Source organism: Engraulis encrasicolus, chromosome 22 (assembly GCF_034702125.1).
Source record: "Engraulis encrasicolus isolate BLACKSEA-1 chromosome 22, IST_EnEncr_1.0, whole genome shotgun sequence".
Classification (NCBI taxonomy): domain Eukaryota; kingdom Metazoa; phylum Chordata; class Actinopteri; order Clupeiformes; family Engraulidae; genus Engraulis; species Engraulis encrasicolus.
Genome location: NC_085878.1, coordinates 19,580,878 through 19,596,339, shown reverse-complemented (window position 1 = coordinate 19,596,339; position 15,462 = coordinate 19,580,878). Strand labels below are relative to the sequence as shown.

At 39.5% G+C, this 15,462-nt stretch overlaps 1 long non-coding RNA gene across 1 annotated transcript; it reads left to right on the top strand.

The window, feature by feature from the left end:
* The first annotated feature begins 6,337 nt into the window (after nucleotides 1-6,337).
* Nucleotides 6,338-8,034, top strand: LOC134439064 (uncharacterized). The gene is made up of 3 exons (XR_010032702.1): nucleotides 6,338-6,468; nucleotides 6,661-6,731; nucleotides 7,335-8,034. It is a non-coding gene; the product is annotated as an uncharacterized LOC134439064 (long non-coding RNA).
* Nucleotides 8,035-15,462: the final 7,428 nt, after the last annotated feature.

Sequence of the window (15,462 nt, the reverse complement as noted above, 5' to 3'; positions counted from 1 at the left end):
TGAATTAGAGTGGGACTAATATCTAAGGCGGGGAGCTGCCGGGCAGCTGATCAGGTTCCTTCCGGTGACACATAAAAACATGAAATAACTCCTCATTTTGCATTAGAAGTTGTTCATTCAGTTCTGACATACCCACATTTGTAATAAAACAGCTCAAATCCCAAGAATCTGAATGCAGCATACAGTCTAGAGATGTCCCGATCCAGGTTTTTGCACTTCCGATCCGATACCGATATTTTATTTCACTTCCGATCCGATACCGATACCGGCCTATCGGAGTATTTAAATTGAAAGTTATTTAGCCTACTTACTTTCTTGTCACACTCATGGTGAAAAGGGGTTTACTCTTGATAACAACTATCCAGCTGAATTAGGTGAATTTGAGTAATACACAATGGTTTGTGGGTGGTTGACGTTTAAGGGCGTAACGCAAAAAAAAAAAAAGTATTTCAAATTCCTGAAAAAAATGATGGATAAAAATTGGAAAAAATAGAAAAAAATAAAGCACCTAGTGGTCTGTGGAATTTCACCTTATTTTTGCCATTTTTGGGAAAATGTGTCCTGCATCAACACATAGCATAGAAAATGGAGTCACACCACAGGGAATTCACTGCATTATGGCCATTTTAATCCATTTGTATACATGACTGACATCTGAGCTGATCTTAACTTGATAATGATATTGTGTTTAATCTTAATATGTGTTTTCATTAATAAAAAAACGTATTTTTCCTCCTATAAGAGCAGTCACACCACAGGACACCATAAAATGAACCTAAGCATTGCGTGACAGAAAGATTGCAATATGAAGACATATTAAGAGGTTAAGAGTCACCTTAAACTTCCACTACACTCTCCAATAACTGAGGTACTGACTGGTTAGGAGCCAGTCTTTAAGACCCTTGTAGTTGGCCTTGCAGCTGCCCATTCACAAACATTGACATACATGTCACCCCACAGGACGCAATTTGTGTTACGACATTGAACTTGTAATTAATATTACTGTCTTGAGTTTTTTCCACATTCACATATCTTAATCTAAAGTTAAGATTTATGTAATCATGCCAAATGCTTCATACATTATTCAAAATGTTGTTGGTTAATTTATATATATATTATTATATATTGTTTCATTAATGTTACAGTCACACCGCAGGAAATTTGACATATAAACCTTTACATAAATCTTAACAAAAATGTTTCTTCTCATCTAAGACTAATATGAAACATAATGTACCACATATTCTTTCATTGACATTTGTTTTTTAAAGGAAAATAACAGTTTTGTAGGTTTTTAACCAATGTTACGAAAAAACAAGGCGTCACGTCTCCCACCCTTGTACTGAGAAACCTGTTAAATACAAATTGGGCAAAATAATACTCAATTAACTACACAAACAAAAATGCCACCAGTGCTCTACTCTTGAACCAAATTCCAAGGAAACCATTAAAAATCCATCAGTGCAAATAATATTCTAAACTGTAAGTGAATGCTTATTCAAGCAGTTTAAGTATTCATCTGTTTTCCATGCAAAGGTCGATTTTTTTGTAGGCTGCCAGCATGTTGACAATTCAGGACGAGTTTACGTTTAACATAGACAAAAAAGTAGGCCTAAAGAAAATTCCAAGACACACAGTAGACTAGTAGGCCCTCTCATATGCCCAAAGTAGCCTAAGATCCTCCATCATTATGCCATAGGTAGCCTAATACAGCCTAGATTAATGCCAATAAACAACAATCACAACTTAACAACTGCTACAAATTAATCAAAATGGAATTAGATAAATATCTAAAATAAATCATAAACTAATTTGGACACAACCACTGTCCAGTAGGCTACTATAATATTTATTTACTCAGGTCAGTGGACACAATAACATTTAACAATACCATTTTCTACCGTATGCTTTTGCTCCTCCATGTGAATTAGCACATCCTTAATTTAACATCTGCTTAGCATTTTAGCAAGACGGCATTGTCCATGAAACACTCACACGCCAGTAACGTGCGGTCAACTTTATGGCTGGTGAGGCACTGACTTTTCCAATATCAGATTTTCAAATATATAATACTACAGCTACAGTATAAGTACATTTTTGTAAATTTACCAAATACGCCTACTGATAAGTTTCATATGTCATAGCTTTCTTAACATAAGGTAGGCCTACAAAATAAAACATGCTGCATTTCCGTAGAGAAAATGTTATTAGATCTCTCACTCTCTCTCTCACACACACACACACACACACACACACACACACACACACACACACACACACACACACACACACACACACACACACACAGGATTCAAACAGTGGTCTCACATAAACCACACAGCAGCAATGTGGACAAACAGAAGCATCACGGCAGAGAGAGCTGGAGAGCAGAGGAGAGGAGTGGAGAGGAGAGGAGAGGAGAGGAGAGGAGAGGGGAGGAGAGGAGATGGGAAAAGAGAGGAGAAGAGAGGAGAGGAGATGGGAAAAGAGAGGAGAGGAAAGGAAAGGAAAGGAAAGGAAAGGAAAGGAGAGGAGAGGAGAGAGTAGTGAAGAGTGTAGCTCCTTCACAGCCCACTGCTCTCACACACACAGGATTCAAACAGTGGTCTCACATAAACCACATCAGGGCGGATGCTCAATGAAAGACACACACACACACACACACACACACACACACACACACACACACACACACACACACACACACACACACACACACACACAGGATTCAAACAGTGGTCTCACATAAACCACACAGCAGCAATGTGGACAAACAGAAGCATCATGGCAGAGAGAGCTGGAGAGCAGAGCAGAGGAGAGGAGAGTAGTGGAGTGGAGAGGAGAGGAGAGGAGATGGGAAAAGAGAGGAGAGGAGAGGAGGAGAGGGGAGAGGAGAGGAGAGGAGAGGAGAGGAGATGGGAAAAGAGAGGAGAGGAAAGGAAAGGAAAGGAAAGGAAAGGAAAGGAAAGGAAAGGAAAGGAAAGGAGAGGAGAGGAGAGGAGAGGAGAGGAGAGGAGGAGGGGAGAGTAGTGAAGAGTGTAGCTCCTTCACAGCCCACACACACACAGGATTCAAACAGTGGTCTCACATAAACCACATCAGGGCGGATGCTCAATGAAAGACACACACACACACACAGGATTCAAAACATGGTGTCATATAGACCGCTGAGCACCACGGCGAACAAACTGGTGTGGTAGCTTTTGTGATAAGCACCGGATTCTCGTGCAAATGTAGGCCTACATCTACTTGTACGAGGCTACGGCAAACGATGTGGGACAAAGGTGTGGCAGGAAGCGAATGTCAACATTTAAACAGATTACTACACAAGCTTCGATATGGTCACCAAATATTTTGGGACTGTCATTTATGTTATGCCTACACTTTGGAATTAGATCAGAGTCTTGTAGTTAGGCTACACGGGTATATTTGATTTACCTCAACGCCCTGTACTCAACTTTACAAACAGTTACAGGGCACATGAGAATCCTGTTCAGATCACAAAAGCTACCACCACACCAGACAGAATCACGGCGGATTCTTTATCTCCCCACGGGTCTCACAAACACAGGCTTCACACACATAGGAAACACTGATCTTACCTTTAACCCGTACATCAGGTCCAGGCGCCGCTCTTTTCCTTCACTTTTGGCGTTGCGCATGCTAACGTTACTTTAGCCGGCGCTGTTCATCCAAAGCCACATCTATTCGAGACGCCCCAAACGTCCAAAGCAATTTGGCATTGAATATGAATATGAGTAGCCGCGAGGATTTGTTTTGTGAGGCTCCTTAGTCCTTAGTAAATTGTTAAGTCGTGAAATCCCATGCGAATGTTCTTCCACACATTCTCGCCGGTTGCAAACAAGACACCGGGGAAACAAAAAAATAGTTTCTGTTGTACCGCTCACTTTGAAATGATCGGGTAGTTGACCGGTCACCTGCAGCAAACCCTTCAGCTCTGTCGGTCCTCCATTCTTTATCACATATTTTCCCCTTGGAAATCCAACTTTGAGAATGGTCTTAGTTTCGTTATGAAATCCACTTGTAGCAGTCAAAGTGAGCAAGCTAGCCAACAACACCGACTGACTGTATTGTGAATTTCAGATTCGCTATGACGTAACTGGCCAGCAAGACTCAACGCCAGAAGGAGTCTGCGGCCAGGCTACTGCTGGCCTCACCACTGTATATTTCAGTGGGCGTTCAGAGTAAAGAAATGATAATCACACGTAGAAAATAGTAAAAAAAAATATCAGGAAATGAGGGCACACCATACATACTTCTATTAAATGTATAAAAACGTTTAATACAATATTACCAGGTTGCATTCACAGAACGAGCAAAATGGCGCATGCGCTCAAGCCTGTTAACGAGGGATGGCGCAATCCGGGGGTGAGGCAAATTCAGAGTTGCCCCAAATTCAGCGTATTCGGAGGAATTTGACATGAAATGGGCAAATATTACGATTTTGGCCACAAAAATGACTGAAAACGAGTGAAACAGTTTAAACACTGCTTAAATGGTAGTTATGGTGCAGATGCTCGAAAACAATAGCTGTTATTGTAGGCCTAACTATTATTCACACACTGTAAAACATTGCAGCCTCGCTTAGTTAAAACCACTTACTAGGTCTCTTCAACAGAATGAGCTCTGATAAGTCCTCGATATTTAACTTAAGTGAGGAAGTTTTTTCTCTAATACAACTTACACATGCCTATTGTGTTGATTATTTGATAGTTCTGGCAGATTTGAAGTGTTGAATGAACTTAGGTTGGCAAGTCAGCCGTTGAAAAAAAGAAAGAGAGGGAAAGGCAGGAATATTTAACTCTGAGAAATCCATTGAGTTGAAGTTCCATGGTTTGGTTGAACTTGGTTTTGAAAGTCAAAGGTTTGAATGGAAATAACCGCGAATCAGTGGGGGTGGGGCTAAACAACATACATGCAGCATGAAGTTGGAACGTCTGTTTGCTGAATGCTGAGTCAAATAAGCCGGCCCTGAAGAATGGAAATGGTTTACTAATAGCTTAATAACACCGTGAAACTCGATTCTCGGGCAAAAATAAGAAATCACAGCTGCACCGAAGCGCGGAAGAAGACAGCCGTCGTTAGCAATGGAATTAAGGACCTCAACACCAACCGTCAAATGCTGGATTTAACTCGCACTCTCCATGGCGATTGAGCCACATCCAGTCTTTGACCGGTAAGTTAAACTATTTCTAATTGTCAGAATCAGTGATGTAACATGCCTATCGGTTAAACTGAAGCCCAAAAGGATAAACTTTTAAAAAATATCTCTGGTATGGTGGGCTCACTAGCCTAACACTAGCCATGTTGCGCGCAAAATATGAAATGTTTAATGTAGGAGAAACCGGTCATGCACGAAATGGTAATTGCTTATTTCAAATGGCAGGTTATCCACATCTCATGAGTTTGTAGTTCCAAATGGCCAATCGTCAGATTGCTATGCTACAAGGTTGTGTAATTGTGTCCGAACACCCAGCGTTGTGAAAGGGGACCTCATCGGAACATGTTTTACGCACCGTTTTTTACACGCATTAGAACTAGGCCTACCATTTAAAAGGTCACCCTGTAGAATTTTATTCAGACTACCTCAAAGGAGATATCGGTGTATAAACTTGGCTGTTTATTTACTTCATTTTAATCGAAGTCAAACTCAGACAGGCCTACTGCTGAAGGACATTATTGGCTATTTTAAATATGTCAGTTAACCATTGCGGCAATGTGCCTTTTGAAGCGGTGCTTTCAGCGTTCAATGCTGATATAACACATTCGGTAGACAACATTAGTCAAGAGGAAAAGCGTGTAAAAACTTAGTATTACAAGAGAACTATTGTGTGTTTTAACTACAGGGTGCTTCATGCTTCTACCAACGGATGATGGGGTCTGAGTGACAATAGAGCTGCCGGGAACATTCTCACCGAAGAGGAAGAAGAAGATTCTGAACTACATTGAGGCCATGGAGTGTGTTTAATGAGTAATACAGGTACATCTGTCTAATGAATGTGGCATATATAATGGATTATGTTATTTGAGCAATATAACCCATATTAATTAACTGTTCTCATTCATATTCATTCACATAAACTTCAAAGTTGTTTTTATGTCTCCATCTCTTATACATTATTCTTTTCTTTTCTGTTATTTATCTGCTTCAGCTAACGGTGTTCCACAAGACTGCTACCACAGACCTTCATGGGACCTTTCCATTCTTTCTGGGTTGGCTTGAGGTTCTTCAGAGAGACACTGAAAACAGGTAGGTAGCCTACTGTACTCTAGTGACTGTATGGAATATAATTGTGTTCTATGCTGTGTTTTTCTATCAATATGTACAGAGATTGTGATTCAATGTAATACGTACAATTCATCTACATTCTCCTGTTTTTGCAGGACACAGACCTAAAGCAGAGGACAACAGCTCTACATTGACTCAGAGGAATCCTCCAGTACGACGTAAGACTTTACAAATCCTTTCCTAAACCCGTATAAATGTAACTGATACACAAGCAACTGTGGTAGGGGACTTGTCTACTTATGCCAGGAGAGAGAGAGAGAGAGAGAAATGGCAGTAATGTTACACTAGTGCCTAGGTTTGGATTCAAGGTAATCCTAATCACTTACAACTACACTCACCTGTTTTTGCAGGACACAAACCAAAACCACTGCACAGCTCTACATCAACTCCCACACTTTCAAGAGGATTCCTGCAGTATGCTGTAAGTCTTCATATTTACAAATGTTTTCCTAATTTAGGTCATTCTCTTGTCTAACAACAGTTATAGTCCACCCATATACTGTGTGTGTGTGTGTGTGTGTGTGTGTGTGTGTGTGTGTGTGTGTGTGTGTGTGTGTGTGTGTGTGTGTGTGTGTGTGTGTGTGTGTGTGTGGAAATAATGCACACACTTTACATCGTTAAGTAGGTGTCAATTAAATATCATGTGACTGTTTAGTCACCATCTATTCTCAAACTGACATCCACTCTAATCCAGGCACTAGTGGCAACGCACTTTACCACATACAACTCTATTTGTAATATTATGCATTCATTTGGAATGGCTGCATTCACTTCCAAGGACTGTTGCAGGTCTCACAGTGTAAACCTAAAGACATATTTTTGAGAATAGACAGAACTGTAAAATGATGTCTGTGCACATTTTCTTACACTTTGAAGAATAAAAAACAATGCACACATACAGTATTTTGGTTTTAAGTGTTTCGGGACACCCTGTTTTTGTGTGTGTGTGTGTGTGTGTGTGAGAGTGATGGCAGTAATGTTTCACACATAAGTATATATATTTTTCTTATTTTTATCTTTTCAGGTTCATGGTGAAGACCAGCTTGAGGCTGATAGGGATGCAAGTTGGACTGCTTATCAAAGACAAAGGCCTGCTACAAGTCTTCATCATTCATCACAAGGTCGACATCATTCATCTCAAAGGGGGCATGGCAACTGGCTAGTTGGGCTCAATGTGAAGAAAAAGACTGAATCTTTTGTGTGTTCACAAAACATGGACTGTTGACCACATAGTGTTTTGGACTTGTACTACATCATGTACTGTACTCTTTTCAATGACATCACACTACATATTGGTAAAACGGTCCCTGGAGTAATATTTGAATTAGATTCCTAATGGCCCAGAAGTCATGGATGAGGGTACTGATGTATGGTTACAGATTCAAACCTGCAACCTTCCAATTGCAAGATTAAGCTTAATGCCCAATAGACCACAGCTCTGTACAGTACATTTTCTTCTACATAAATCCTTTCTCCCTCCATCAGTCTTACCAAAACATAATGTTTTCTTACTGCAACCCCAATTTCTCCCGTGCCCTGTTTGGCTAGCTGATTTGTCATGAATTTTGGTGGTATAAAGTAGTAACCATCTGTGTATGTATTAATATGTGAAATTGAACTTGAACAACAAATATGTAGTTGAATTCACGTTTTGACTTATAATTTCAAGGCAGCAGGGGAACTTGGTTTTGGTAGTCTTTTTTGAATGTACTATACAAGTTAAAATAAATGTGGAATTTCAATCATATATCACATGATGTCTATCATTGTGTTATTTAAACTTTCCATCTGAAGTTGAAGTGATTTGTAATGACTTTTTAATTCAGCTTACACTATCAATTTCATTGAACAATTGCTACAAAGTCCAATCAACTTTGACGACTAAGAACATTATGTTGAGACAACGACAACATTGTAGTTGGATCAACTTTATAGACTTTGATTTCTGAGTTGATACAAAAATAATCCTGAAGTTCAGTTAACTTGCAAACTTAAGGCAGCAGGGGAACTTGGATTTGGAAGTCGAACTGGCTTCAAATGTTTTACAGTGCATTTACTGCATCTCATCATAATCATCTGGGGCTGGTGAGGCCGTGCCTCCCCTGCCGTTTTGGAGTGCACGTGCCTGTCACACGCGTACACACTCACACGTCGTGGGACAGAAAGGGAGCGGTAACTTAGTGGCTGGGCAACAAACAAACTTTGGGGGATGAGAGGAAAGCGCCTCGGAGCGTGTGAAATCTGAATGTTCAGTGTTTGTAGACAAACATTAGCGCTTGTTACTGAAATGCCATCTGAAACGCAGGCAGAGTGGCATGAAGCGTGCAATTCTGTGTGTCTGGACTGTTCACGGACACTCAGGACAGTTTAAAGCTTTTTGAAACCACAGACTGAAAAACTTGCATCGCCTGCGCTTGTGAGAGCCGAATGAGAGCTAAGCAGTTGCTCCCACGTGTGTGCTGACGAGAGCTGAAGGTGTGCTGGAAAATGCGGACCGGAGTTTAAGAACAACCACAGTAAAAACTGGAATGGATTGCGGGTGAGCCAGAAAACACGGACCGGACTAGATTCTGGATCGGATTTGGATCTGATTTTTTCATGCTTGCCGATCTGATCCCGATACGTATTTTTTTCCCGATACGTATTTTTTTCCTTTGAAATGTCTTACATTTCTGTCAAAATTGGTCATAAAACATGGTCTGATCTTCCCGGAAATCACAAGAAGGAACAATCAGAGTCTGCTTTAACTAATTCCACCCAAACATTTACATGTTATCATATTTTTATTGGCCATAAGATGTAAACATTCACAGGACAGCAAGGCATAAGTAAGTACACCCTTGCATTCGATAGGCTTTAAACTTCAGTTAATCGCAAAAACCTTAACCACACGTTTCCTGAAGTTGCAGATCAGATTAACAAACTGGATATCTTGTCTCCCTCTTCTTTACAAAACTGCCCCTCTTCAGCAAGTTTTCTTGGATGTCTGGAGTGAACGGCTTTCTTGACGTCATCGCAATTTATTTTTTCAGGGTTTTGACTGGGCTATTCCAGACTGTGTATTTCATTGTTATGAAGTCATTCTAAAATCGATTTGCTTCTAAAATATGGGTTGTTGTCCCTTTTCAGCACCCATCCTCTTCTGTGCTTCAACTGTGTGACAGACTACCTCACATTGTTTCTGTAAAATATCAATACATTTCTGAGTTCATTGTTCCACTCAATGGCAGGGAGTCGAGTGCCTGTGATGCATTATGCGGCTTATTCAGTGACCTTTAAGCCTCTAGCTACCAGAAATTTCATTGAATAGGCCGGAATTCTACCAAGAATTCTAAGGAAAAATTGACATTTTGGTCATATTTTAAATAATGTCAAATAACTTGAAAAGAAATGAAAAGTGTCAATTACAAGTTACTTTCATATTAAAGTAGTCAAAACACACTTTCAAATGGTATATCATTTATGGATAATTAATTGTTCAGTATTCCCATAGAGTGCCTTTGATGTGGATTAAATTATAAAAATGTTATAAAATCCGATATTATCTAGGCCTATCTATCCTTCCGTCCATCCATCCAGGGTCAAAGTTGAACAATGAACATGTGACGACAACAAATGTCGTTCACCCAGAAGTCCTGTTTTCAAGCGGTAGGCCTATGGATTATATGCGATAACTGTAATGGACTACACTAGCTAATAATGTTTGAACTGAACCATGCCAAAGACGTGTAAGGATAACCATAGAAGTGTCCGCGATAGCAGACAGGACATGAATGGAGCTCTAAGGAAGTTCCCCAACAATTTGGCACAGGTAAGACGCGCCAGGCATCACCGACTAATACGGAATTGAAGTGCTACAAACACCACGTTGGTAGGCTATTATTGGAAGTTAGCATTCAACTCAACGTCTTCACGCATATTTTTATGAAGGACAACGTGAAGTAGTAACAGTCCTTGACTGCTTTTCCAAAGCTGACACGCAAAATGTGTATTGTTCCATGCTGCGCTTCCTTCACACGATGCGCCTGTTGCACAGAGCTGTCGCTGTTCGTTGTTCCAGGAAACTAAGATAGTTGGATACCAACATATGGTTTGACTCTGAAAACACACCGAAGACAGTTTACATCTTTAATATGTAGCGTGTAGACATCGGCTGGCCAGTTGTGTTTGCTATTTAGGACCATGGCAGAACCCATCACAGTTGAACACCATCTCATAAGCCTAATAAAACAACATGATCTAAAAATAGCCTAAATAGTCATAAACATGTGCTGTTGACCATGAAAATAGATCGAAGAGGGTTGGAAGTTTTCATATTTAGTGTATATTGGTTGTAGAAACAGAATGGTTGTGTTTGCAGCCATTCAATCTCGGATGGCCGTCATTTGAATTGACGGCAGATTGCCAAGTCGCATAAAGCGGCACATCTCGAAATAAAATCTAAAATACTGAAAAATAAAATAATATAAACATATAGTTTTTATACTGAAAGTATATCGAGGACGGTCTGTAATATTGAGCTAAAGTGTTTGAAAGCTGGAAAAACTGCATGATGACAGCCGTTCAGCCGTATTTTCATATGAAAATATTCCGGCCGGCCGCGGCTGTTATGATACAGATCCAGCCAGACGTTCACAGCCGTTATGGTAGCTAGAGGGTTAAAGGACCACTTCAGCCAATTTCAATATGCTGTTGTATTGGTCACGCTACCCTTGACTTGTCAGTACCCAGTGATGCTGCATTTTTCGGCTCAGCCCTTGCAGAGATATGAGCTATTTTAATGGGGGAAGCTTTTGTTAACATTTTTAAAAATCTTAACATAGGCCTACTCCAAATATTTTCCCAAAAGGTATCGCTGTTTGCTAGTTGTCTGCTGATGTTGCCTAACCTTTTGGATGTTTTGGGAATAAATCAAGATGTTTTTTTGAAATGTAAACAAACACCTGCCCCTATTACAATGACCAGTATCTCAGAAAAGGCTGAAGAAAAAAATAAAATCCCAGGTACTGACAAGTCCATGGTAGTGTGAGCATTACAACTGCATGTTGAAATTGGCTGAAGTTACCCTTTAAAAACAGACATAGATGGACCTTCCTAATCAGGTGGAATGTGTTGGTAGATCAGATTCTCTGAAATGTGGGTCCCCATGAATTGAAGCTGGAGACAGTTTCCACCTCCATGTCATTCATCTATCTTCTTCCTGAAGGCCACTTCCTCAACCATCACCCTAGGAGTGCATACACACAGTGATGTTCAGCCAATGTCTGCTCGAGACCATCAGCAGGGGGTAAAGCTTGAAATTGCACCACTAACCACCAATGTACTCATCGGTGCGATGAACTCTTATGCACTATTCGCAAAAGGCAGAGGGCCTTTTACCCTGATCATGTTGGTTAACAAACATACCTGTCCACTCTGCTTCACTTATTTTTTTTACAACTGGAATAATGGCTTTAAAGTTAACCTATTGTAGAGAAATAATGGTCAAGAAGAGGAAAAAGGACTGTATATTGTATGTGCAAGTGCCTCCTCCATATTTTGATGTAAGGTGGTTGAAGTATCATATCTATCAACATTTTGTGTAATATACACCATTACATAACAACTCCATGGAGCTACAAGCACTAGTTTCAGATGCCTTTGTATACTTTATTATTCACTGGCTATTCACAGGAGCTCGACCAGCCACAAGCACCAGGCTGGACCCAACAAACTCAGAGGCGGGTCTGATTTATATTAACTCTTTTATGAAATGATTTCCTCAGGCTGAATCGCCTCTCACTTACGTAATCTGTGGTCAAAGAAACTGAGTCTGATGCAGCACCATACCCTTGAACACAGAGGCGGGGCTCAGTTATTTACTGTAGTGTAAATGTGACCTTTAACAGGAAATGGAAATTGTCTTTTGTGGAGTGTTTCAGTCAGTCTGAGGTGATTTGAGACTAAGACATGAACTCTGTGTGTCGACAATGGGACAGTGGGACAATGTTTTTTGGTTTTATGTTCATTCTTTTTCCAATGTGTAAGTATATTGAATATTGTTTTAATACCAGTTGTCATTACTTGTAGTATTTATCATTCATCACATGATTCATCTGAATACTGAATACTAATAATTTGTGTTTGATGTTGAGGTGTCTGAGCCTAAAGTGGAACACAATAACAAAGTCATAAAACTCCTGTGTTTGTTAACCTTTTTAGCTGCAGCAATTGAAGTTCTCCAGCTGAACAGAGTACAAGAGGCAGAGCCTGGAGGCACAGTGACTTTGTCCTGTCTTTACCCTGCGTCTTTAAAGGAAGAGCGATTGAGTTGGTACAGGCAGCTACTGGGATCAAAGCCTGAACCAATAGTTAGACACTTCAGAGGATTTGTTTCATGGCATGAACCATTTTTAAATCTGTCTACAAGTGGATGTGTTACACTACAGCAATCCAAGGGATTCTTTAATCTTACCCTGAGGAATATCACACCATCAGATGAAGCAACATATTACTGCACTGTCACAGTTATGCATGAGGCATACTTTGGAAATGGATCATTCTTGCTTCTTAAAGGTACACCACTTTGGATATAAAAATGTATACTACGTAAGTCCTAATTTATTATGAAATGGACATCGTTCTGTTGAATTATTCTTCATTCTTAATTGCTACAGGACCCAGGGAGTCTACTGTTGGCATCAACAGTCATGTAGAATTCTTCTGTAGCGTGGCTAATTGTGGAGAAATAAACAGAGGAAACATAACTGTGGGAAATGTTACAGCAGGTAGGCATTTGTGTTCATTACTTAATGCTTGCATGATATGTAAGTAAAGACATGTACAACATTTTGGATATCTTTATATTCTAACAGGATGTCAGGAAACAAGATGTTATTTTGCTTTAAGAGTGTTTCTTTGAGGCTATACTCATAATTGCATTGATACAAAATGAGAAAAATAATTCCATCCAATAAATCTGGTGCACATTCTCAATTATTGTGCATTTGGTTGGGATGGTTATCCAACTAAATACTCATGAGAGCAATGACAATATTTAAATTGTGTTTTTCCTCATGCTTCAGAGATAACAGGGAAGAAAGAAGATTTAACAGTGAAAATAATAATAATAATAATAATAATAATAATAATAATAATAATAAATGTTTAATTCAGGGCATAGCAAACATTGCATGACATGTTCTTATTACTTATTTTGTAGTGAAATCTTTGGGTCATCTCATTGTTGGGCTGTTTGTGGTGTTGGGGCTGTGTCTTCTACTCATATTTTACTTGGTTTATCTAATAAACCAGTACAGGAAAAAACTGCATAAAGGTATACCTATAATGCTTTTATATCAAAAATGTTCAAAAGATGTTAACAATTATACGATTGTTTGTAATATTTTTCATACATACTATGTTTACCATTTGTATTTTTTATCGAAGACGCCAGTTCCAATCATGCACACCCTGGTCAGTCGGCACTAGGCCAACCAGTTACTCAGGTATGCGTGTGTTACTAATCTCGTGTTAGTATTAATTTATTCAAACTCAATATTCGTTTCCCCTATGCTCACCCAAAAACTAACTGGTAGGCCTACTTTTCTGTTTGTCCAGGATACCAATGAGCTGGTTAACTATGCAGCCTTGAACTTCTCAGAGAAGAGAGCGAAAAGAGAGAGGAAGAAGAGAGAGCTTCCCCATGAGGATACATACGCCCGTGTTCGCTGTTAAAACAACTGCAGTTGTTCAAACTCACCAATGTATTGTACGAAAATACATTGAATGTTATTTTACACTTGTACTGTATGTGTGTTATATTCAATTTAGTTCTGTTTACATACCCATACAAAAGAAAAATATTAATAAATTACTGTACGTGATTGAATGTCTATCCAAGTTCGATAGGAAAGTGAGAAATGGAGCATTATGGTATGTAGGCCTACCTTTTAAAAGATCACAAGTACATATTCCCATCTATTAAGATTATACAGTACAGTATGTTACAATATAATCATTGTGTATGGAATGTGTACTGTATGTGGACCTTACTCATATTTGGGCGTCCCTAAGAGTTATTTATCCCTTACTTGGTGTGAGTGATAGGTTTTTGTATGGGTATCAATGTAATTATGACGTTTCGCAACTTCTATCATCATCCAACCCATTCCACTGTACTGCTTCTACAGTATAACACGATCTTCATCTCTAACAGAAACACAAATAATCTTTTTAAAAATCATGCAACCTCACAAAGCTCCTGTTCAAAGCTGTCACATGTCTCACACAAGCAACAGATGACCATGAGCATCCTCTCCATACAGCATTTGGGCGTCTACAGGACTCTGAGATGGCGACGGTACGCTTCAACAAGAGCTTTTTCATGCCTGCCATCTCAGCTGACAATTGTCCCAGGAAGGACTCAACCCTCCCAAGTGTCTAGTTGTTTATGTTGAATTTCTTGTGCTGTCATGTGTATTTATAATTTGTTGTATCAGATGGTGATCTTTCCTTATGTCATTTCAGCGATAGTGATATCTCTCCTGCCTTGTATTCCTCTGTTGGAGTTGTGCTAGTGGTTTGGCGGATTGTGAAAAGGTATTTTGCCCAGGGGACAATAAATTATATAAATCAATCAAAGTTTTTTTTTTTTTTAATTAAATATGGGCTATAGTTTAAGAGGGCTACAGGCTGGAGTCAGACGTGTTTGCCAGACCAGTGTTCTCCATTCGCTCATGTCCTTCCACTCTTCTTTATGTGCACTGTGTACTGTGATGTGCCATGTGATCACAATGAGCTATGAGACTGAGAGATCTTTTATGTTCTTGAATAAAATGCAAATTGTGTATGCTGTTTGAATGGCCTTTTCATGAACTTCCACTGTGCAGTAAAGGACGCTGGCTATATTGTATTCAACAAAAAAGCTCACCTGGGAAGTTTCCATTGTCATTGTGACACAGCACTTCACAGCAAATAACAAAATTGCATTTATCCCTCACCAGTGCATAGGGGACATGACCCTGAACAAGCTTTCAACACAGAGGTAGCCTACACCATGGTTCTATCTGATTACTTGGATTAGATTATCTTAAATTGTACTGCCGTTAATCAAGTATAAATACAGGCCAACAAAATGCAATTTAGCATCTAATAGCAGATGCTGTATAGAT